Source organism: Pristis pectinata, chromosome 18, assembly GCF_009764475.1.
Source record: "Pristis pectinata isolate sPriPec2 chromosome 18, sPriPec2.1.pri, whole genome shotgun sequence".
NCBI classification, from domain to species: Eukaryota; Metazoa; Chordata; class Chondrichthyes; order Rhinopristiformes; family Pristidae; genus Pristis; species Pristis pectinata.
Window position 1 is genome coordinate 34,771,460 of NC_067422.1, and position 26,333 is coordinate 34,797,792.

Sequence of the window (26,333 nt, forward strand, 5' to 3'; positions counted from 1 at the left end):
TTCCTTCACTGTGCTTGACATTAGATCCTCCTGTTTCCCTTCTCTTTCCTCCCATTCTCTTCTCTTCCTACACTAGATCCCTTCCTTCCTTAGCTCTCACATTAGTCTTTGCCGCTTTTAACTGGATCCCACCAGCCCTTCTTTGTCTTATTGTTATATCGTCCACTTTGTATCATTATCCTTGCAGCGATTCTGTGCAATCATCTCACAATCTGTCTGAAAGTAAAGCCTTGGACTCTTCTTTATTATCCTTATCCTAGATAGACAGTCATTTCTAAACAATGGGAGGATGGAAAGACATGAAGTGGATGAAGGATGCACTGCTACTGAAATCGCAATTGTGTCTCATTCAGGACACAGAAAGTGTCCAACACATTCCGGGGCCTTGATTACTTACTATTGTTTTTGATCCCAAGGTGGGCTTCAGATTTCATTATTGCTCCATCACTAACACGATCCTACTTCCAGCTCCATCTCTTTGCCTGACCCTTTATCTTACCCCAGCTCCTCTACCATCCTGTCTTGGAAAAATCTTGGCACCCCCTCCCTTATAGCATTGTGGGTATGTCCGCACCTCAAGGGCTACAGTGGTTCGAGACGGCAGCTCACCACCATCTTCTCAAGGGCACTTACGGAAGGGCAATTGAACAGTGGTTCATCCTAAGAAGGCAACATCCCTTGAATGAATGAAACAAAGTGATACCCTCCCTCATCTGTGGCTGGTTGATCTCTCGATCGTACCAAACTACTGGCCAAACTTTTGCTCTGCCTTCCATGAAACTTTGTTGCTCAATCTTTGATTCATACCAGGCCTTCATCACCCATCACTACTGTGCTTGCTGAACTAGACAGATCTTCAGAAATGCAACGCTCCAATTTTAAAATTCTCATCTTTATATCTGTCCAGAACTCTGTCTCCAATCTCCCCCAGTGCCCTGAGAAACTTCTGAATGCAATCAATCCACCTTTGGCAGATGTGAATACAGTTGCCAAGGCTCTTTGTTCTGGAATTCCTTCCCTAAGCTCCTCTGGCTCTCTTTAAGATACTCCTTATGGTCCACTTATCTGACCAAGCTTTTAGTCATCTGCACGATTCTTCCCTTCATGGCTTGGTATCAAATTTTGTTTTATAATGCTCTTGTAAAACACACTGGGATGTTTTGCTGCATTGATAAGTGAAATAAATTCTTGATGTTTATAAAGTAGAGAGTTAAATTTTGTGTTAGTGTGCAAAAGTACATGAATGTTTCTCTCAATCTTAATGGAGTCTGATAAAACCAGTAAAGGTGACCTTCCTCAGGATCTACACTTAAGCATCATATATCTCACCTGATCAATGGGTCAGAAGAGCCCTCAGGCTAATTAACCCCAGATTTGAATACATCAGGAATGGTATCAACTCTGCTTCAGACAGCAGCCACAAGTTCCAGCAGATTGACTGAAATGTGGTTTTCTTATTTATATATGCAGATCTGCAAAAGCTTTATGGGTCAGGGCCAACGTCTTGAATCAATTGTGCTGAGTAGCAATGTGCTTACCCATAAAACCCATTGCCTGAACCACACCCAAGTACAACTCACACACCCAGCCTTCAGCTTATTATTTAAATAACACTGCTATGTAATAACAGCATGGCAAAAAGTGCTGACCTATTTACAGTGCTAAAGAAAATCATTAAAGTTGGTGAAAGACAAGATGCTTCTGCTTTGCACCGGAGTAGCATTTTAATGTATAAATCTTTTAAGAGACTTCAGGTGGGAACATATTTATTTCTATCTTTCAGCATCTGCTCCATCACACATTGTCTGATCTTGGTTGTGTCATGATCATTACATTTGTGGATTACTAGCATGAAAATATTCATCTGATGTGTGCTCTTGATGCCTGATTAGTGTGCACTCTCGTGGTAGCATGCAGCCTGACTGGTGTTACCTTGTAATGTTTGCCTGTATAGCCTGATTGGTGTTACCCTGTAATGTTTGGCTGTGTAGCCTGACTGGTGTTACCCTGTAATGTTTGGCTGTGTAGCCTGACTGGTGATACGCTGTAATGTTTGGCTGTGTAGCCTGACTGGTGTTACCTTGTAATGTTTGCCTGTATAACCTGACTGGTGTCACCCTGTCATATTTGCCTGTGCAGGCTGACTGGTGTTACCCTGTAACGTTGGCCTGTGTAGCCTGACTGGTGTTACCCTGTCATATTTGCCTGTGCAGCCTGACTAGTGTTACCCTGTAATGTTTGCCTGTGTGGTCGGACTGGTGTTACCCTGTAATGTTTGCCTGTGTAGCCTGACTGGTGTTACCCTGTAATGTTTGCCTGTGCAGCCTGACTGGTGTTACCCTGTAGTGTTTGCCTGTTGCACACTGGCTGGAGTTACCTGGGGTGTCACAGGGACACAGCTAGTAGAGCTATTGCCTCACAGCTCCAGTGGTGGAGCTTTCAGTCCTGACCTTGGGTGCTGTCTGTGTGGAGCTTGAGCGTTCTCCCTGTGACCACGTGGGTTTCCTCCAAGTGCTCCGTTTCAGCGCAGAGACGTGCAGGTTGGTAGGTTAATTGCCCCTAGTGTGTAGGTGAGTGGTAGAAGCTGCGGAGGAATTGACATGAATGGGATTAGTGTAAGGGGATGCTTGATGGTCAGCGAGGACTTGGTGGGGTGAAGGACCTGTTTCCTTGCCGTATGATTTTATAACCTTTATTTAATGTACACTGCCTGGTGATAACTCTTACAAGGCAAAAAAAAATCAGTGAAGTGAAATCATGATTTTTATTTTTACTTCGAGAGAAATGGGATGCTGCATACAAAATACTAGCCAAGAAAAATAAAATTTGAAAAGTTTAATCTGAATGTTCATGTGGCTCCCTCTTACTGAGATTCCTAAGTGACTCCTATTCAGTTCACACAGGGAAAGCTGTCAGACTGCCAGGCAGAAGGGAAAGCCAAGGGTTCTACACCCTGTCAGAGAGGGAGGTCCCTGTACTGTCTGCAAATGAGACCCAGACACTTCAACTTGGATCAAGTTTACAACCACATGCTAAAGGAAATCCTCACGTGAAATGCAAATCAAGCCATAGCCACCATGCTGTCACATGGATTTTATTGTTGCAGCTTTGGCTGATTAGCATCCTGTGCGTGAATCGTGAACCAATAATTGCTATGCACTCTTTTCTTTATCCTTCCCTTGAGCACGCCATCTCTGACAGGGATCCAGCTCCACATGTACGCAAGTTACTCAAGACAATGATTGTCAGCAGCCTACTCAACCACTGAGACCTTGTAGGCAGAACAGTTCTGTCCTCACCTGCTTGTTGCACGGACATAGTTTCAGTGTGGATTAGAAGACTTGTAATCAGGACTCTGATATTATATAATCAGGGCTTTATCACCTAATCTCAGTCGCATGGAGCAGTACTGGGGGAGTGTTGCAGGGTGAGGTGGCATCTTTTAAATGGAACCTTAAACCAATGAGAACGATTTGTCCAGATACACATAAAAGACAGATCGGAACTGGGATCAAGAAGAGTAAGGAGGACTTTCCTTGGTTGGCTGATATTAATTCCATCAACCGCGAGCACCATAGAAGATATAGGGCCATTCACCTCATTTGAATTGTGTGGTATTTCCTGTGTACAAGCTATACACTGTATTTGCAGTTGTGAAACATACCATAAAAATGCAAGTTCTTTCTTTTATACAAACATTTAAAATTAAACAATTTCCTCCCATTAATAAAACTCTGAACCATTTCCACCTTGTTTATTTTATTAATGAAACTTGGGCTCTTTATTTTCTTTTCAAACAAAAGAAAAATGAAGGAAAACAAAGTCATTTATTTTCTTCCAGGGGCATTATGATGTACCAGAAGCCTTTCAGTCAATGAAGTACCTTTGAATTGTAGTCAACATTAGAATGTGAGGAAAATGGCAGCCAATTTGCTCAGTAATAAAATAACAATCAGATCTTCTGTTATTAATGATGTCCGTTGGTAATAAAAATTGGCCAGGATTCCAGGGGGAGCTCTTGAAGAACTCTCTTAGGATCTGTTGTATCCACCCAGGAAGGCAAATGAGTTCTTGGTTAAATGTCCCATCCAAAAAAACAGCACGCTCAACAATGCACATCTCCCCCACTACTGAACTGAAGCCTGTATTAAGAACTTTTTAGGTTGGGACTTAAACCAGTAACCTTCTGACTCAGGGGACTTAAACCAGTAACCTTCTGACTCGGGGCGAGAGTGTTACCGCTGAGCCGAGGCTGACGCTTTGGAAGCAAGTATATGCGTTATAAATCTAGCACAAAGCTATGACCTTCACTGAAGGCAGATAAGCTTCCAAGCAATGCATTTCAAACAGCTTTGCTCTGAATCCTGGTGGACAAGAGTTCAGAGGGCAAAAACTGCAGGAGTTTGTCTGCAAATGGGACTCATTTAATAACTCTGGCTGAGATGCATTACATTGGTAGGGAAAAGGTAAATCTGTGCCCTAATGGTTCCCAGAGCACCAAATGCTTGGTCTGGTTCCATATCCAGCATAAATTTGATTCTCTGAACAACAGCAGACTGACTTTTGTATTGGACAAGCAGCAAACAAAGACTGGTAATTGAATACTCAAGAAATCTAACTTTAAATACGTGTCAATTCAAGTGCTTTGAAGTCAACTTTGTCTTCTCTGTGTGGTGTAAAATACAAGTCTTTGACTGAGTTAAGCCTATTAAAGAAGTTTTTAAAAATCAGGCTTGATTTCATTAGTAACGAGGGTACTTTGAGATGGCTTAAACAAAGTCTTTAAAATCAAGATTTGATGCAAAAAAAAGTTACTACATCTGGTGAAGAGTTCAAATAACGGGAACTCACAGGCTACAAACTGTGCTTTTAGATGGCTGAGGGAGGAATGTTGTCTGGGGTGCCAAAGGAAGTCCACCAGTGGAGTCGTGGGATTTTTATTATCACTTTGAATCACTGGGATGGAACCTCAGTTTACCCTGAAGGAAGGTACAGTCCAGCATTGTCTCAGAAACTTAATCTAACTTTCTATCTCAAGTGGCTATTAACTGAACCCATTTTATGTTATCCAATGAATTGATAATGCTTTCAGTTTGCTAGGTTGGAAAGAATTGAGGAAAATAATGGGAATATAGGGCAGTAAGTACATAATTGGCAGAATATTGTGGGGTAGAAATTAATCATCTTTGGCAGTAGTTAGTATTATACCATCTGTATCTTTGACTCTCTGCCTCATACTGAGCTTCATTGTAGTCAATGGAACCAAACATCAAACAGGCAATTCAATTCCACCCACTTTACGCCAATGCCCAGAGGAACTTCTACCCTCTACGTATCCACATTACACCTTTTAAAACCAAAACCATTTAAAGCAGTAATGGGGACAAAAAAATGGACCAAAAAAAAGTCAATAAAATGGGAAACCTGAAAGAAAGTGGCAATTTAACAAAAAAAGAACTACTTCAAAGAACAATGTGATTGGAATTTTATTGGCAGAAATCCTCGACTGAAATTCCTGTCTCTGGTATTCCAGTCTCATAATACATTAAATGAGAAAAAGCTGCTCGAAAGCTGGAGCCAGTCCTACACAAACCTTCAGGCATTGCACGAAATAGCATGTGTTTTTCAAGCTCAGGGACCACCAAATGAAGAAAGGAAAAGAACAAACAGAACACTTCAAGTATGAGGTAAGCAACTCTTAGCTTCTATAGGGAAACTTTTCACTGGCAACATTCTCCAATTTTAGAAATAATTATTTTGTTTTTTTTGGCCCATTCCTCTCTGTATGGATGTCAGCCCTGGTTCAAGGGGTGGGCAGCCCGCCATACCCCAGGATGTTTGTTAGCTCTGTGCTGGCTGCTTTCACATCCACCCTCCACTCTATTCTGCTTCAGGTCTGTGCCCCCTTCTACTCCACAGGAAACCACGTAATGCATCGCTTGGACACACAGGGAACCATATGGTCCAAACATTCTTCAAAGTACAGTACCAGAAACTCTACCGCAGAACACCCTCTCCCCAATGGCCCGCAGGAGAATGCAAATAGCATAAAGGACAATGATCGTATTAAGAGTTAAGTGGGAGATTGATCACTGTGACCATATTGAGAAGCTAAGTTAAGGTGCGAAGTTCACAACAAGTTCACACCACTGCAGCTACGTTTTTAAGTGTACTCAGTGTAGAGGCTTGCAGTATGGAAATTCGGCTGCTGCAAAGTGTTCCAAGTGGAAGAATCAGAAAATGTCCAATGGGAAATCTTAAGAGGATGGTTGTGACTGGCCAAGCCAATGAATTTTAGCCAGACATGCATTAAAGGTTTGACAGCACCTTGCAACAGGGGTCATAAACTGACACACATTGCCACATTAACCTTGTGCTTCACAAGTCCGTCCCTCCTGTCTGCAGCAACAGCTCAAGAATGAAGAGCTTCTGTTGTTCCATGCTGCTAATCTAAAGTAATAAGAATGAAAGAATAGAAGAATTATGCCAGGTTAATTTTTTTCTTCATTCAGGATTTCTTAAAGAAAAATTTGCCTTACTCAACTTGTACATTTCCTTTCTTCTATATATCAGGAACCAAATCATGTTGGAATATCTAAATGGAGTCATTCTACACTGCACTAGGTGGCAGCAGTTAATGGATCAAATATGAAGAAATTTTTCTCTTTGGTAGTTTGGTTTATGCTTCCTATAGGTAATACGTGGATCCCTTTATTCTTGCTGCTGCTTTTTCTGCTACCCCTCATTCCATCCACCTTATTATTCTGTCAGTCTTGTGACCAATGAACTTGAAGTTTTGATGCCAATCATTAATGCCCTGAGACCACCATATCGGAGAAACGGGGTAATGATGCCAGGTTGGCAGTGGTGAGACTGGCGATGTATATGCTGGGGAAAGAAACAAGGCTCAGAATGTTAAACTGATCTAGTTTGAGTTAGGATAGCAGTGCAAGAAGGACTTCTATTACATACATATTACGAGCAAATTTTCTGGACTATTGGATGTCACTCCTGTTAAAACTAACACTTCTATTTCGCTTTGTTGTACATGCTGCTCAGTAGTATAATAAATTTTTCCAGTGTACTCAGTGAGTTTAAAGGAAGGAGAAATATAAAAGCAGCCCAGATCCCAGTTCTGGCCATGTTCCTGATCTCTTGTGTTCCGGACCGTGACCTCGTCTCTAGCCACACACCAGACCCCCAGCTCATTGTCCAAATGAACAAGTGAGCCAGATGCCAGACCATCAGGATTTCTGATCAATCAGGTGCCGGACTTTTGGAGTTTTCCTGTGTTTTGGTAGCTGGAATCCAGCAATCATGGTCAGACCAGTTGAATAACACAGTTGACTTCCCCAGCATCCCACAGGGAAAGTAAGCTGCTACAACTATCCAGTCCCAGCCTAGGTATTACTCCAGAGATGGTGGACTCTTAATATCATGTGAACAACAATTCTCTATCATGGAAACAAAAACACATTGTTGAGATCCCCCACCTTCTAAGAGTGCCTGGTGGTAGGTAATAAATGTGGGTTTGGAAATTTGACAATATCCCACGAATCAATTAGATAATAGTCAGACAAGTATATTTTTCATATTTTCATAAAGATCAAAACTGAACATCCAGAACCTGTTTGTAGGATGTTTGAACCAAGTTTGCGAAGCATGGATTCTACTGTTTCAATGTGGAAGCAGATCTCAAGAAATAGACCCCAAACTTGAACTCTCTCTTTGGTTGTTAACTGCCGTTGCCCAGGCAGTAGAAAGATCATCTCTCCGTAGACAAACTACAATAGTGGTAAGGGTTAAAGCTGTGCAGTTGCTGGGTGGTGAGCTTTTTATTGCAAACTTACCATCTGGACAGTCAACAGTGGATTGGCTGCTTACAAGCAGAGACCTCCAACAGCTACAGTACTGTACAAAGTGTATCATCACCAGGATGACGTCGAATCTCATGGGAAAGTTTGAAGACGTCAATATAACCAGTCCCTGACATGTTTCCATTCCACTGGAACACAGTTGCAAGTGTACCAGTAGTACCTAGAAATGAAACGTTCAGGGGAACAGACAGCTACCACGAACTACTTCTCAATCAGCATTGACATCTTCTACTTACTTAAAATACTTTAATTAATATGGCAAGTTTTATTCTAACGCACTTGTCAGGAAACCGACAGAATTGGGAGCAAAGCTGTTGAGCACTCTGCCTTAATTCAATCTCTCCTGAATGCAACAGATTCTAATATTTGGCAAGGCATAAGACTAACATGTAAGTCCCCTCCAAGTTAAGTGCATTTGTGCATCCAAGTCTGTGTGCTTGTGTGTCTGTGTGGAATCCTAGTTTACATCCCACAAACTGATTTGCTTGGAAAACCTTAATACCAGGATGGGAAACACTGGCAAGATGTGATCATCGAGAAAAGGGTAGGGGAGACTAACACCAATGGTATCCGGTCCTTGACAGAATTCTTGAAGCATGGCCTCATCATAACCAAAGCCTGTGCGCGCGCGCGCGTGTGTGTGTGTGTGTGTGTGTGTGTGTGTGTGTGTGTGTGTGTGTGTGTGTGTGTGTGTGTGTGTTATTATTTCTGGAACGTTTAGCAGTTTTTAAACACCTTTTAATGCAAGCAGAATATTAAGACAGCAGATAATATTTGCAATGTTCCTCAAACTACAGATGATAATCTGAAAAATAATTACAGCAGTTTTTAATATTAATGCTGCTTTATGCATTTCATGTTTTCTTCTACCATTATCTCAGCTACAGCTGCATCACCACCAGAGCAGGTTACAGAGGGCAGTCACTGGGAATTCTCACCCTCTTCACTCAGTAACCTCCCCTGTCATGCCTTGCTGGAGATTAAGGGCTCATCACCTGGGTACAAACTAAGGACGGTGGCCCAAAATATGTTTACACCATTTTGTAAAGTAAGCAAACCTAGTCTGGACTTTGTTCGTCATTCTTAATTGTTACTGTGTTTTGTGGTGTCTTTTTTAATTAGATCTGACAGCAATACTAAGACAGTGGGAATAGACATTTAATGTGGTTCTGTTAATAAAGACGTGTATGTACCAGTGAGGAATGCATAGAGTTTGGCAGAGAGAAGTGCAACTGCTGTGAAAGCTGTGTGTTTCTATTATTTTGCCTTCCATTATCATCAACCACCTTTATAAACACTTCCAAGCATCCTTAGATCAAACCTTCTGCCCATATTATGACAATCTAATTGCCCAACCCAGGCAGCATTACAAAGATGGCCAATGGTATTACAATAAAGGCAGATTGTAATGACAATGCGCTGACCACGGGATGAGGGATGTGGGTCTGTTCTCTGGAACCTCCAATATGAGGTGGTGGGGTGGGGGGGGAACTTGGATTGCATCCCTGCCTCTCAACAGGCACTGAGAGAACCGAGAAACTTAGAGCGGGCAGTCTTAGACTATGTATTTGCAAAAGAGTGCTTAGAAAATTCAGAGTCAGATCCAGTCAGTTGCTTCTCCAGAATTAGTGCTGTGTGATGTGATGAAAACCTAGGCTGGAAACAGAAAGAAATCATCTTTAAGATACTAAACCCTCACCTTGTAAAGAATAAATTCTGTAGCGCAATTTACCAAACTGTTAATTCCTTAATATTGCACATCCAGCATCAGATTCTGAAGTTCACAGAAAAATCTGTCTGTTTATTTCTATGTAAAGTTGCCTGTTTACTGATTTGTACATGGCCCTATCTCAGTAGAGTGTTTCCTAGTTTACCTTCTGAAAGATAGGGAATGTGAGGCATTGCAGTATCTAATTCACATATCAAGCGAGACACCTTGTTTTCAGTAGCCCAATAAGTAGGCACTGGACAACAAGGATAAACTCCTGATTATAAGGGACCTGCAGTGTACTAATGAAAGAGAATGTTGGTGCTGAACTAGAGAGAACATCTGGTGTACAGCAAACTAATAACCATTGGACAGGAAGAATGGCCATATAGCTGATATACTAAAAGAGTGGTTTTGAACAACCTTCAAGCAAGCACTGTCAACTTTGAAAAGTAACAGAATATTAAAAAGTTAATTTTACATCACGGTGCTCACAATGTGACTGATTCTGCTATTTCTACCCAGGGTAGAACACCTGCTTCAGTTTTCACTAAAAATCTACCAGCACCTCAGTAATAGATGCAGCAAGAGTAAGGCAGTGATTCAGCTGGAGGACTCTACATTGCTCTGGTAGGGAACAATTTCATCATAACAGGTTGGTTAAGCAGCTTTGCGATCCAGTGCCAACTCTACTATCCGACACATACATTCAACGTTGACTGCCTCGGTGCAAAATTATTCCGGTAACTACTGAAGTTGAGTGTTAACCAATTAGTTTCGGATATATTGACAGGGAGGAGGAAGGTGGGAGGAGGGTGCTGTGCTCACTGGAGCCTTGCTTCCATTAAATAATGGAAATGAAGTAACATCTAGCGTCTCTTGACTTGGCTTGAGTGAAGCTGCTCAATATATTTGTCTCATCAACTGTGAATTCTCCAATTTCCGCTCTGCAAGGTTGCAGACACACAGAAGATCACATCCTTCATCTCTGCAATTCATACCTTCCCAATAGCAACCCCCAACTCCCCCGCCCCACCTCCACCACCACAATTTGGGGTTCAAAGGAAATGCTTTTGCAAATTGGAATTATTTTTGTGGTTCTTCACTGATATTAGTTACTGTTGTGTGACTCTCACAGCACGAGAACAGGTCATCCTGGCCAATGGGGCTATACCAGAATTTAGGCTTCACCCAAGACTTTTCACATCCCTGTTCATCCCAACCCATCCTTATGCTTTTTATATCCTTGGGTACTTCCCATTAAATGTATCTTTACTACACTTCTGCTACTTCATGTCATACCTAGCTCCACTCTCCAGGAATAGAGGTTTCTCCTGAGTTTCCTGCAGGACGTAACTATTTTATAATCGGTGGTCCTTAATTTTGGACCCTTTCACCACAGAGATGTTCAGCAATGAAACAGGTCCTTCAGATCATTAAGTCCACACAGATCAAACAACCGTTTACACCAATCCTCAACTAACTCCATTTATTTTCTTCCCATATGCCTGTCAACTATCCCCAGATTATTGCAATCACCTACACATCATGGGCAATTTACAGTGATCAAGTAACCTATCACTCCACATATCTTTGGGATGAATTGCTCCCATAGGAAATCCACATGGAAACAGGGAGAACGTACAAATTCCACACAGACAACACTGGAGATCTGGACTGAACCCGGGTTGTGGGAGGAAGAGGCAGTGGCTGTACCTTCTGTGCCACTGTGCTGTCCTACAGTGTGAAGTTAGTACATCTCCCTCCTATTGCAGAAAGAAGGCAAATGAATGCTTGCACCAAGCCTGATCTGACAAAATGCTTTGTACCAAACCTGCTTACAGTGATTAGAAGCACACACAGATGAGACACTGACTGCCCTAAGATATCCACCTTCACAGCCAGCTGGAGAATGTTTACCATTCCAGCTCAGAACCCTTGACTAAAAGTCTGTCACAGATAATCCCCTTTCCCATCCACTCACTCGCACATGTGCCGGATGTGGCTGTGCATCCAGAGGCAGTGTCCTGGGTTCTATACGGATATTTTTTTGTGGGTGTGTGGGAGAAGGGAGAATTCAAAAACAATTTATCTCGCTTGAAAATTAATACGATTTTGGTAGTTAATTGTAAGGTTAAAGTAGAAAATTTAACCGTACGATATTTACATAGCATTTATCAGTATCCATGGCTTACCAACTTCTGAAGCAAAGATTAAAATTTGTTGCTATAAGGAATGAAAGCTGAAGTTTTTTTTCAAATTTAAACAAGAGCAAGCCAATCAGCCCCTCAGGTAAGCTCTGCCACATTATCATATTGTGGCTAATCTATCACGAATCCTTTGATCCTTATCTAACGGATTCTATGTTGAAAGCTCCAATTGTCTCCCAGCATTTGTAGCAGCTTGCAGGAGTGAGTTCCAGATTTTCTTGAGACTTTATGTGCTTTCTGATGAAGCATCATTCAATAGGACCATTAATTGGTCCTGGGGTCAGGGCCAATCAAGGGAGATTGCTGGAGTTATTCAGAAATTAAGTATACCCTAAGCAGAGTGGTGTTTAGAAAGTTTATCCACTGATTTTTTTTAGAAAGTACATTGAAGACATTTATCAACCACTTGTGAGAAGAGGGTGTGTTACTGTAAGTGAGATAATCCTTTCTACCAGAAAAGACTCAAAGTTAAACACTGCTGATGATTCATATCAATTTAAACAGCAAAAAGGTTTGCATTGAAATAACACTCTACCACTTCCCTTTGGAAATTCATGTGCAATGAGTTACATTGAAGCGTGCTGAATGTTGGAGGCAAGTGCGACCTCACTCCACTCGTAAATCCCACAAACAACAGTGAGGTGAATGACTAAGTCAATTGTTTTCTTTGGTTGCAGTGATTGGGAACGAAATATGGTCCAGCACACGAGCAGGGTTTCCTACTATCCTTCAAGTTTGTCCTGGCTGGCACCAGCTTTAATTACACTTTTCATGTCTCTTACAAATAAAGCCCCCTTATCATCAGTACCTGGTCAGGGAAGAGGATATGGGTTACAGACCGGTTGACATTCCATGTATTAAACTGGCCACAATCCTCTTTAAAGAGGACCTAATGCTTGTAGAGGGTATGTCAATCACCTTGGCACCATTCACTTCAGCAGTGTGTGTGGAGTAGTTTTCTGTGGGCTGCTACAGAAGGAATAAGGGTTCTTAAACGAGTGCTAGTAGGAAAAGCAATCATTCACAACAACTCTCTTCACTTGCTGCTTTCAGCCTTAAAGTCCAGACAGAATTTTTATATGTAAATGTAATTTTAGATTGACGTGTGTGTTTGGGGGCCTCACTACCAAATTGCAAAATGGATATCCGATCTGACTATGATCACAATAGACCACATACTCCTTTTCTACTGAGAGGAAGTAAGGAAACAAATTTGAGGTGTAATACAGTGAGACCGAGTGTCGAACGAAAAAAATGGCATGGTTACGGTGCAATAAATTAATACCAAAGACCCTAGATATGCTCTTAAAATTCCTCATACATGCCCAGATTTGTGAACTAACTGCATTGCCCATGTTGGAACTAGTGATTGCCTTCAGACTAAGCATATTCAAAGGGAGACTAAAGAACATGCTGGTGGGGTCTACCAGTTGCCTTGCAGCTGTTCTTCGTCATAGCATTACAATAGGATTGAAGTTCAAACAAAGAAAACTAGACTCTTGGCCCAAGTGTTATGCAGAAACAATTTGTGGTTATAATTCTCCTCAGTATCTTAGTGTGAAGGAACTAGGATGGGTGATTCCACAAAGGATTCACAGAGGTCAGATTGAATGGAAGCATGAGGTTCCAAAGACACCAGACAGTTTTAGAGCTTAGGATTTCAATTTAAATATGTTTTTTTCCCTCACAATGTAAACGTTTCAGGTACAAAACTGCAGCTTCCACAACAGTATACTTGATCTAATTTTCAATGGTGCAACACAGAGTATTGCCAGTTTTTAGAAAGATAAGGTTTTATTTCCTTCTTTTGCACCATAACTTTATGTAAAATAATGCACAAATTTAATCTTAAATAAGTAAACATAAATCCCCAAGAAAATAACGTTGAACTTTGTTCCAATAGGTGTGTAAGAAAAATTGCTAAACTCTTTAGCCAACAGTTCTTTTTTACTTAAACTAAGTTTCCAGCAAAACACAAATTAAATGACAGGTGAATACTTAAATATCTTTAAATATTGCAGCAACTTGCAGTGGAAACAAAAGCCACTATATCATTATTTCAGGAAACAACCTTTCTTCTCCATGAGCAAATTAACATGGAAAGTCCAGAATGGAAACTGGGTGCAATAAGGAATGATCAACCCCATCAACATTTGCAAAGTGACACAAGTCTGTCAGTCCCCAGACACCTGAACAGTCAGTCCACGTTCTCTGTTTGGGACAACCTTGATTCTTGATGTTACACAGCCCAAATAACTGGATACAAGGGAATATATGTGTTAGCACAGACATATAAACAAGGCTTTAGAATGTATATTAGATTTGGATTTCTTGTACAGATCCCACTATACGATCCTTTATTCTATTTAATAGTGTCTAGTTCCCACTTTTTTTGTCTTAGGATATAAAACTTCACTGTATATTAAAGTGTGTATACACCTTTACCATGAAATATAATTATTCAGCTACATTGATACACATGGTGGCTTAGATACACAGATATTCTTATTAATAAATACACTCAGTTCTGACCACAGATACAGGCATACTCCTTAATATAAGGTACACTCACTCTTGTATGTACAGGTAAACAAATACCTGGACTGATCTGCAAACATTCTTGTATAAAGACATATAGTACTGTCTCTCACAACACATACATGCATGCACACAGGAACTTTCCTGTCCATAAATACTGACACATATAAAATTGTAGTTGTGCATGAAAACATATCAGTGGTATGCAAATATCCCAATGCAAGATAAGCACTTAAATATCTGTGTACATCTGGTAAATGTACCTCCTGTCTGTATGCATTCACCTGTATAGAATTACAGACTTAGTAAACACATCTGTTCCCCTGCTCTCATCTGGCCTGTTTATGCCTTTATCACAGATACTGAATCTTTTACAACCACCAAACAGCCTGAAACTTGTATTTGGTAAATCTTAGATTGCAAAAAAATATATATATCAGAAATACTTCAAGGTCTTTCTCATGTGATCCACTGGACATCATTTCTTGGCCAGTAAGTAGACAGGAGAACACTTAGATAAGTGACAATGTTAGCTGCTTTTTAAGCAGTTCTTGAAACCTTATACGCTTAAAGGAATGATGGAGATCTTTAAACTGTTTCCTTGTCTGCTGGTGTTCTAACTTAGTCTCTTCTACATTTTCTCCACCTTTAAACAAATGGAAAACTCAGACATTTCAGTGCACCACCAGCCAGTAGAAGCAAGTAAACTTGAGTCTCATCAGTTGACGGGGAGCGGACAGCGGGGTAGGGAATCAAATCGTTTCCCCCAATGTTCATGCTAACATTTCAGTCTGTTTTACATGCAAAATGATCTCAGCACAGTAATTGGATATATACTTTGTTATACCAAAGGTGTATGTGTAACATTTTCTAAATAAAGCAATTGGACTAATTCAGCACCAACGCACAACAAGACGGGGAAATCATCAGAAACAAAAATTAGGAATAAAGCCCTCCCTTACCGTCAGTGTCCAGACAGGGGGAAAAGGATATGGGTTACAGACCAGCCTAAGGCACCAACTCCTGGGGCGGGTCGTCTGCTTCAGGTAGAAGAAAACAACGGGGGCGAGCGCAGGGTAGGGCAGGTGCTTCTGATCCTGGTCCTGTTGGGGTCCGCAGCTCTCGGCGCCCTCCGGGGGCTCCCTGTACTCCGAGCCGGGCTCCTCGCTTTCTCCTCGCTTGCCCTCTCGGTCCAGGTCGTTCAGCTTGATGAAAGTACTGGGTAACGACGGTCTTCCTTCTTTCGGACTCGCGTCCCTGTCATCTTCAGCCATGTCCCAGCTTCCAGTATTTATGAGAGATACCCCTCTTTACAAAAAAACAATGCAAAGGATTTCTGTGCTGTCTATCCTATATCTTGCCTTAAAGAACAGTTACAGCATTACGTTGATTCTTTGGAGTCAATTGCAACTCAAGCATGTTTACATCAAAATAATCAGGTCAATTTTTTTTTACATCAAAATTGACTGGGATCAAATGATATTTTTTTCAGTTTTTCATTCACCTAAGATCTTCTTTGGAAACCATATTTCAGATAATGAAAAACAACGTGAATCCCATTAGGCAGAGTCTCTCCTTGGATTTAATTCTTCTCCAAAAAAAATAAAGAAAACAAAATATTGCTTTATATTTGGGATGTGTTTCTGGGACGCTGTGTTAAATCCCTTTGTCTCGGCTCTTCTACAGAGAGGGAGAAGTCTTTCTGTGTAATATCTGGGAAATCATTGATTAATGTGGAGAGAGAAGCACTCGCGAAAACAATGCTTTTATTTTTCCGCCTTTCTGTGCAAGCAGAAAGAGAGAACTACATTTAAAGGAACAAAACAAAAAGCTCTGGTAAACAAGATCTTTAAAACAAAACCCGGAGATTCTGCACAGTCTTCAGAGGATGACGAATTTAATCAAAAAAGCAGTATTATTACAACACAAATCACTGCAGGAGGATCTCCCTCTCTCGTTTAACTCTGAAAAAGCAATTATTGATGCAAATTCTTGAGATACACTTAATTCACATTCATATTTTCTGAAGTCCTTGCAAAGCCAACAGCTGATGAGGATAAAAGAGAATAAAGACAAGAGGTGTGCGTCTTGCAAGAAAGAATCCCCCACTGCAAGCGATGATGTCTCTTTTTATTATATTCTGAGGCAAGAATAACTGATGACAAATTCAATTTCTTGTTGCATAGAAAGAAAAAAAATCCTCTGCTGCCGGGTTTCTTTTAGATGTTGGCTGGTGCTGAAATGTTGGTTGAAGTCTGCTGCTCTCCAGTCTCGCTGCTACTGCCCTGCATTCATTGAGCTGGAACTGACTATCCCCAACACTGAAACCTGCACACCCGCAGCTGGAATCCCAGGCAAACTTCAGACAGTCGCTCTCCCCCCTCCCTCCGCCTCAACTCACCTTCTATTGGCTGCCCGGCGCCGACATTTGCCCAATAGAACGCACGATTGGGCCGATCCCTTTCCCCTATTGAACAATTGGCATGTCAATCATTCACCTAACGCTCCCACGCGTTCCAACAGCTGGAATCGCACAGAAACTTGGGGCCCCGCCCCCCTCGGGTGGTAATAGGCTACCTCCTTGCACCAATAAGCCAATCAAAATATAGATTGGGTGGACAGGCAATCCTATTGAGCGACCAGGATGTCAATCGAGTTGAGGCACCACCTCTTTGACAGCGCGATTCAAATCAGTGGCGCATCCCGCCTCTTCTGTGATTGGTGCAGAGACGCCAATCGAGTTACAAATGCTCAAGCGTGATTGGTCCGTTGCGAATGGCAGTAAACAATCAGAGGTCACTCCCGTGAATAAATTCCTTGGACCGAGAAGTGATTGGTTCATCCAGCTCCGATGCGCGCTGACCAATAGGAAGGAAGCAGCGACCTCCTGATTTGCTCGTCCTCAACCCAATGAGGAGCAGCCGAGTCTGGGGTGAGAGCGGGGAGTCCGGCTAGAGGGCACCGCCCGTGAGGGGCAGGTGGGGCTCGGGGGAGGAGCGGAGCACGGGGGGGTGTTCAGTGAAGTTTGTTAACTTATGTTGGTAATGCACTCTGCTGCTGCTGCTGCAAAGGGCTAATTTTCATGACACTTGCACCCTGTGCGCCTCTGACAACAGAGATAAGATCTTTATTAGTCCCATGTACCTCGCAACACACAGTGAACTACATCTTTTTTTGAACGGGGAGGCGATGGTGGAGAGAATGGGATCAGGGCTTGGCTTGAGGGGCTGGGAGTGGTTGGGGGAGAATACCAGGAGGCGTTGGGGCTGGGCTCAGGGGAATGCAGTGGGTTCGGAGTAGGACAACAGGATGGGAAGAGGCAAATGGATCCATTGGTGAGGTAATGGGTTTGATGGGAGGGAGTAGGCTAAGGAGCGGGTGACAGGAGATGACAAAATATGAAAAGATCAACAAACAATCAGCTGGAGGAGCACACAAAATGCTGGAGGAACTCAGCAGGTCAGGCAGCATCTATAAAGGGAAATAGACGGTCAACGGCTCAGGTCAAGAGGCCTTGTTTTCCCCCTCCACAGATGCTGCTTGACCTGCTGAGTTCCTCCAGCCTTTTGTGTTTTGCTCTAGATGCCAGCATCTGCAGTCTCTTGTGTCTCTCATCTGCTGGAGGAACTCAGCGAGTTGAGCAGCATCCGTGGGAAGGAATTGTCAATGTTTTGGTCGAAACCCTGCATCAGGGCTGTTCTAGATTCTGCAGTCTCTTGTGTCTCCAAAGAGATGAAAAGAATAACAATCACGAAAGACAATGGAGTCTAGATGAAGGGCCTTGACTGCCCATTTCCCTCCTCATGTGCTGCCTGACCATTGAGATCCTTCATCAACTCATTTTTTGGTCAAGACGAGAGACTGCAGATGCTGGAATCTGGAGCAACAAACAATCTGCTGGAGGAACTGAGCAGTTCCCATTATCAGCTTCCTTACTTATCAGATTCCAGCAAAGGTAGCCTTTGTGTTCCTGCTTATCACTCTCCTAGCTGTCTCCACCTTCACCCATCCTCCCCATATCTCACTCCATCTACCTTTTTTTTGTCTGCCTCCATCTATCATCCACCTGCCTCTGTCCACCAACCCCAACCCTCCCCGTCCTCTACTTGGGTCGATCTGCTTGCTATCCTTCACCCCCCCACTTGGTCCACCTCTGGCCCCTGTCTCACCACAAACCCCTCCTCATACCGGCTGTCTCCCCTCTCCACTCTTAGCCCTGATTAGATAAGAGATCTTTATTAGTTACATGTACATCAAGATACACAGTGAAATACATCTTTTGTGCAGAGTGTTCTGGGGGCACGCCCACAGCTTCCTTCCTGGGAGGAAACCGGAGCACCCGCAGGAAACCCACGCAGACACTGGGAGAACGTACAAACTCCTTACAGACAGTGGCCTTAATTGAACCCAGGTTGCTGGTACTGTAATAGCATTACGCTAACTGCTACACTACCGTGCCTAATGGGGGGTTTCAACCCGAAATACTGATAATTCCTCTCCCTCGGGATAGGTAATGGGATTGGGGAACAAATTAAGAGATTAGGAGAACACAATGGGATGGCAAAGAGGTGGGATCACACTAAGGCAAAGGGATCAGTGGATGACATTGGGCTCAGGAGAAGACAATAGGATCAGGAGATGAAAGGAGTGGGATTAGGGTAAGGCAATGGTCTTCGGGGGGTAGAAAATAAAGGTACTGGGGGTGATGTGAATGAGATGAGGAAAAGACAACAGGATCTATGAAGAGAATGGGATTGGGTGAGATAAGGGAACTGGGGATGGTGAGAGTGGTACTGGGAAGGCAATAGAACTGGGAGGGAAGAGAACAGGGTTCAGGAAGTGAAAGAAAGAAGATCAAGGGAAGGTAACAGTATTGGAAAAGAAATGGGATTCAGGATGAAAGTGGTATTGGAGAGAAGAGTACAGTACAGAGAGAAGTGAATGGGATTGGAGAGGAGAATTGGAATGCTGGAAGTGAATGGATTCAGAAGAGGAGAGAACAGCATCAGCAAATGATAAGGGTATTAGAAGTACAGAGAATGCATCAAGGATTGTGGTTGAAGAGAATGGAACCAGGGGAAACAACTTGACTGGGAGTTTAGCAGGCTTGGAAAACTATATAGGATCAGAACTACAATGGAACTGGGAAATGAGGATGAGATTGGGGAAGAGAACAGAATCTGGGATGCGAGTGGAACAGAATCGAAAGAAAATGGTGGGAATTGGGGAAGAGGACAGAATTGGAGAGATGCAAACAGAATTCCAGAACAAAGTGGGGAAGGGAATGGGGTTTGGAAGGGAAGTGTGAAGGACCAAAGGGTGATACTGTGATCAGGGGACCAATAGAATGTGATCAACGACAAATCAGGATGGGGCTGAAAAGAATGGGATCAGGGGAGATAACGGATCAGGAGCTGGAGAATAGACAATGGGACATTGTGGGACAGCAGGGTCAGGGAACAAACTAAATTGGGGGGGGGTGGTGGTGGTTGTGAATGAGATCAGATAAGAACAGAATCTGGGGTGCGGAAGGAACAGGACTGAAGGAAGATGGTGGGGAACATAGGAGAGAATGGAATTTGTGAGGAATGAAGAGGATTGAGGAAGAGAATTGGAGCAGGAGGAGAGGAAGGGAGAGAATGGAATTAAGGGAATGAGAACAAGACCAAAGCAAGGCAATAAGATTGTGGGAGAATGGAAAGAGAATAGGATTTGGGCTGTAACAGTGGGACCAAGAAAAGGCAGTAGGATCAGATAGGATAGAACGGGATTGGGAACAGAATAGGATTAGACGAGAGAATGGGATTGGGGAGAAGAGAACAAGATCAGAAAAGAGTCGGAAGAGGATTGAGTCAAAGTAGGATCAAAGGGAATGGGGGGGGGAGGATTATGGGATCAGGACAGTAGGGGGAAGAGAATGTGAGACTGAAGGAAGTGCATGGGGTTGTCCAAAGGGATTGGGAAGAGGATGAGATCTTGTGGAAGAGAAAGATCGGGGTAAGTGAACAAGGTGGGAGAGCCAGCAGGATCAAAGAGGAGACGATCTTGGGAGGAGAATGGAATCAAAAGAGAATGGGATCAAGTAAAGAGCTTAGGGAGCAGGAGGAGAGAAGAACACCGGACTGGGGAAGAGAACAGTGCTGAGGACAGAGAATGGGATTGGAGGGAGAGGAGGATCAGTGGATTGGAGAGAAGACGCTGGGATTTGCTACAGACGAGGAGAATGGGTTCAGGAAGGAAAGAATGGGATTGGAAGAAACAGAACTGGATCAGTGAAACGCTGAAACAGAGATGAGCGGTGGATGATGTACAAGGAGCCTGACGTGAGATGGGTGGAGAATAATTAGATTGAGCCCAAAGTCTGGGGTATATTTATTCAAACAACCTGCCTTATAATATAACCAAAATATACAACTGATTTTGGGTGCAGTGACAGAGTGACATTTGTAGAGGAAATCAGTGCAGGAAATGTAGACTGGGGCTACAGTTGAGCAGGAAGTATGGTATCTCGAATTGGACAACAATATTCTAGCTGTGGACTAAACAGTAATGATTTTACTTTTGTATGCTAGACATCTCAGTATAAAGCCAAGGATCCAGTATCTTTTTTAAAAAAAATCTTTGAGACCTATAATTTGTATCTATTGTACAAATATGACATCCTAAAAGGGTAAGGCCAGTGAAAAATGAGTAAGAAGTGCATGCAATGGTGTCATTTTACCTCATGATGTTTCTCATGATTGCAAGAGGTGTTTTAGTTAAGGACAGGAATGTCGCAAAATGTAATGCAGGATTACTTTTTCTGTGGAGTGAAGATTCTTTTATGGCTGCAAACTTTAAAAGATACAAGATGGGCCACGGTCATTCAGAGTTACATAGGGTGAGAATTTAGCAGAGTGGAATTTGCTTTATCAGTTTCAGGCTGGAAGAGAATGCAAGCAGAGCTTTTAAGGTTGTTTTGCATCAGTAACATTATGTGATGTTAGGAGGGTGATAATATGTGCATGGAACAAATATTCTGTCATACTTTATGATTGGAGCTTTTCCAGTTGTAGTTATTCTAAATATTAACAAGCGCTCTCTCTCTCTCGCTCTCTCTTGCTCTCTCTCTATTTCTCTCTCTCTCACTCTCTCTCTATTTCTCTCTCTCTCACTCTCTCTCTATTTCTCTCTTTCTCTCTCTCTCTTTCTCTCTCTCTCTTTCTCTCTCTCTTTCTCTCTCTCTCTTTCTCTCTCTCTCTCTCCCTCTCTATTTCTCTCTCTCCCTCTCTATTTCTCTCTCTCCCTCTCTATTTCTCTCTCTCCCTCTCTATTTCTCTCTCTCCCTCTCTCTCTCTCTCTCACTCTCTCTCTCTCTCTCTCTCTATTTCTCTCTCTCTCTCTATTTCTCTCTCACTCTCTCTCTCTATTTCTCTCTCTCTCTCTCTATTTCTCTCTCTCACTCTCTCTCTCTATTTCTCTCTCTTTCTCTCTCTCTCTATTTCTCTCTCTCTCCCTCTCACTCTCTCTCTCACTCTCTCTCTCTATTTCTCTCTCTCTCTCTCTCTTTATTTCGCTCTCTCTCTCTCCCTCTCTCTCTCTCTGTTCATGCATCCGCTGTAACTGAGGTGCACTGTCCTTGTCAGTTTTGCAGACTTTGATACACCATCCTCCTTCTGATGGTTTGCCTTGTTGTTCAGCTCAGTGGGACTATCTTCAACTGGCAATAAAACAGGATAAGATAAGATTTCTTTATTAGTCACAGGTACATCGAAACACACAGTGAAATGCATCTTTTTGCGTAGAGTGTTCTGGGGGCAGCCCGCAAGTGTCGCCACATTTCCACCACCAACATAGCACGCCCACAACTTCCTAACCCGTACGACTTTGGAATGTAGGAGGAAACTGAAGCACCCGGAGGAAACCCACGCAGACATGGGAAGAATGTATAAGCTCCTTATAGGTAGTGGCCGGAATTGAATCCAGGTCACTGGCGCTGTAATAGTATTACGCTAACCGCTACACTACCATGCCTGCCCTACTGAAGACGCACAACAGGTCAGGGAGCACCTATGGACAGGGAAACAGTTAACAATTCAGGAGGGTTGTTTCACTGCTCTCTCTACAGATGCTGCCTGACCTGCTCACTGTCTCCAGCATTTTTTATTATTTCAGAATTCCAGCATCTCGAGTATTTCGTTTCAGGAATCTCATCTGCTCCCAACTTTCTGCTCGTAAACAGACCACCTCCAGCAAGTGTTTAATATTCCGCCCCCTGCACTTTACATCGGACCCTTCCTGTCCTGTTCCTTCATTTCTGCAGATTTCATGGTAGACACATTTTAATATTTTCCTTTAAGAATAGTTCCACAGTGGAAATGGGACTGGGCATCACCAATGCTGTATATGCCATCTTGGTATCTGTTTTAGTTGAGACAATTATGAAAGTTAACAACCTTAACTGCTGGACAGGACCAACAAAAGAAAATAAAATACTAATTAGTATTTGAGTTCTTGAGAAGAATGAACAATGGCAGTGGTGGACAAATGTCAGAGTTTTGAATCTGGTGTTTCACCCTATCTACAGAACCACACAATGATATATCTCTCTGCCTTCCACTGATTCAGGCCTCTGCTGTACTCCATCAACTGTTGACTGATGTGCCTTGGCCCTTTGCTCTAGCATTTATCTCCCAAAGCCTCTCCATCGTCTGCCTTTTTCACCTAAGATGCCTCTTAAAACAATCTCTTTCACCCAGCATTTGATCATGTAGCATTTCTCTACAGGGCTTTGCCTCCGTTCTTCCTTGATAATACTCCTGTGTAGTGTTATAGAACGTTTTATTACATTAAAGGTGCTATGTAAATGCAAGCACTTGTTATTATAAAGTCTAGGAAAGAATTTAAAAAGTGTGACCATGGAATGAAGATGCTGTAAAGCTTTTGGATTAGCCAGAGTTGAATAGTGTGAACTCAGTTGGCAGATTTCGCAAAGGTTACACCTTGTTACAGCAGAATTGTTACACATTCTTCTTTTTAACTGTTAATTTACATTGAAGTTAAGATGTCTTTTTAAGGTAAAAATGCTTTCAAAATATTTGTGCTACAGCATACAAGGCTCCTGCTGTGCAAGCTTACTCTTGCTGCCAAGCTGTCCTTACAACAGTGTTTTTTTTAAAGCAGGCTTTTTGAGGAAACTGACCTTCTCCAATCTCTAATGGGCAATAAAAACCCTTCAGTGTTTGAATGGCTGGCAAGATTGTACAACACCACTCCACATTCTGACACGTGCCAGTGGGTGAGACATGTGCCAACTTTCCTTTATCAAGCACTGAGTTACAAACAAACATGTATGAGTTTTTTTTTAAATCACCTTTTATAACCAGTTGACACTCTGATTCCCTACAGACCGTGTTACTAGACGTTGTGTTTGGCTCCGAGCTGTTACTTAAGCTTTCAGAATCCTTCATTACTGGCCATTCACTTTGAAAAATGGCTGGTTCTGCTAATGTTGAACTCATTCTCTTTGTGGTCCATGAATCATTTGTCAATGAACATTAGTCAATGAAACAATTCATTTATGGCTCAATTTCTCTGTCTCAATTTCTGGTGCTGGTTTGTTGACCGATATCTGCCATAAGCCCATCAATTCCTACAGCTGTTGACTGCATTTCTTCCCACCCCACACTCTGAAAGGATTTGATTATGCTCATAGCTTCTCCATCTTTATCACATCTGTTCTCATATTGCCTCTTTCCAATCCAGTGCTCCTGATATGTTGTTGTTTTCCTTAACCAAAGATTCTCCATCACCGTGGATCACAGGCGCTGTGACCTTGTGTATCACTCTTCATTCACTTTGGCTCTTGTTGCTTCTCCTTCCAGAACAGTGACAGTCTCTTCTTTTCTACCGGCCTTCACATTCTACAGATCATTATCCACTATCGTCACCACCTCCAGCAATGTTACAAAGGGATGGTACACTTGATCAATCGTTATTCCATGCTTCCGTCAAGCTTCTTCCCCTAGTCTAGATCCCTAAATATTTCTTCCAGGAGAAACTGCAACTCGCTTCCATTTAGTCTACAGTTGCAAAACACAGATTTCATTGCCTGTTTCTTTAATGCTCTGTCACACTCCCATTCTGGTCTCCCTATCCTTGGCCTCCTACAGTGTTCCAGTGCAAGTAAAAAAAGTACATCTGGAGTATTGCATTCGGTTCTGGTTGCCCCATTATAGGGAGGATGTGGAGGCTTTGGAGAGGGTGCAGAAGAGATTTACTGGGATGCTGCCTGGATTAGAGGGCAGGTGCTACAAGGAGAGGTTGGACAAACATGGGTTGTTTTCTCTGGAGCGGCGGAGGCGGAGGGGAGACCTGATAGAAGTTTATAAGATTATGAGAGACATGGATAGAATGGACAGCTGGTATCTTTTCCCAGGGTTGAAATGTCTAATACCAGAGGGAATGCATTTAAGGTGAGAGAGGGTAAGTTCAAAGGAGATGTGCGGAACATGGTTTTTTTTTACACAGAGAGTGGTGGGTGCCTGGAATGCGCTGCCAGGGGTGGTAGTGGAGGCAAATATGATAGAGGCATTTAAGAGACTCTTAGACAGGCACATGAATGTGCAGAGAGTGGAGGGATATGGACATTGTGCAAGGATTAGTTTAGTTTGATGTTTAATTACTAGTTTATTTAGTTCAGCACAGCATCAGGCCTGTTCCTGTGCTGTACTGTTCTATGTCTCTGTCCAAGATCACTGATGCAGGGCTTGGGAAAGGACAGGGTGGTAAATGGGAGTTCATCATTTAATTTGGACCATTGGTTGGACCATCCATTTAGGTCAGTGATGTAATTTACCAATTTTAGGAAATTCTCGGTCTAAATGCAGCAAGAAGTACTATGGAATAACATGATTTTACTGACTGCAGTTGCTTTAGGGTGACTCTGAGCTACTCTATGCATCCAGTTGTTGTGAAGCTGGGTATAAGTTCAGAGCAACAGGAATTGGATCATGTTTTGGTATTGGTATTGGTTTATTATTGTCACTTGTACTGAGGTACAGTGAAAAACTTGTCTTGCATACTGATTGTACAGATCAATTCATTACACAGTCAGAGTCCATCTCATCATATAAGGGAACAGTTCAATAGTCTTATCACAGTGGGGTAGAAGCTGTCCTTAAATCTGGTGGTATGTGCCCTCAGGCTCCTGTATCTTCTACCTGATACAGGTAGAACTCTTCCATTGAAACTGGGATTGAGTGCATCTGGGCGAAGATACTGCTATATCCCAAGTGAGGATGCCAGATTCAACAAACGTTTCCAGGTTATATCACCAGCTTTGTCACTGAAATGAAAATGAGGAGGGTGAGGAAGTAACGCAGGATCAAGTTAACAGAGCATCGTGAACCTGGTGTAATTTAAATGGAACAATAGATGCCAAGGCACTTCATACGACCTGCAATTACCATTTGCACATGAGGAAGAACTGCAGAGAAAAGCAGCACATAATTGAACAGACAGTATGATGAGCATACAATTAAAGAGTGACTTTCTAACTAGTGTTTTCTTGAAATCACAGTAGAGGTTCTTATGTATCAGGTTAAAAGATAATAACTTTCAAAAATGTTTCTGTCAGCTTAGATCAACTAACATAATTAATATTGTAACTATGTTTAAGAAAAAGATGCATGTACTGGGTTTTTAACTTCCAATTCCTTCTCAGCCTATTGCCACAAAATAGTTGTCATTTTTTCTTGTACCCTAATGGCCATTTTGCATTTTTTTTCCTCTCATCTTTTTGTTTAATCAAACTTCCACTAATGAAAACCCATGCAAAAATGTCAGAAAATAGGAGCAGGAGTAGGCCAGCAGACCCATCAAGCCTGCCCTGCAATTCAGTATGATCACGGCAGATCTGTCCCAGACCTCGACTCCTATTCAATGCCAGTTTAGCATAGCCCTGAATTTTCCAATCTTTTAACAGTTTATCTACTTTTTTTAAATACCACCAATGATCCA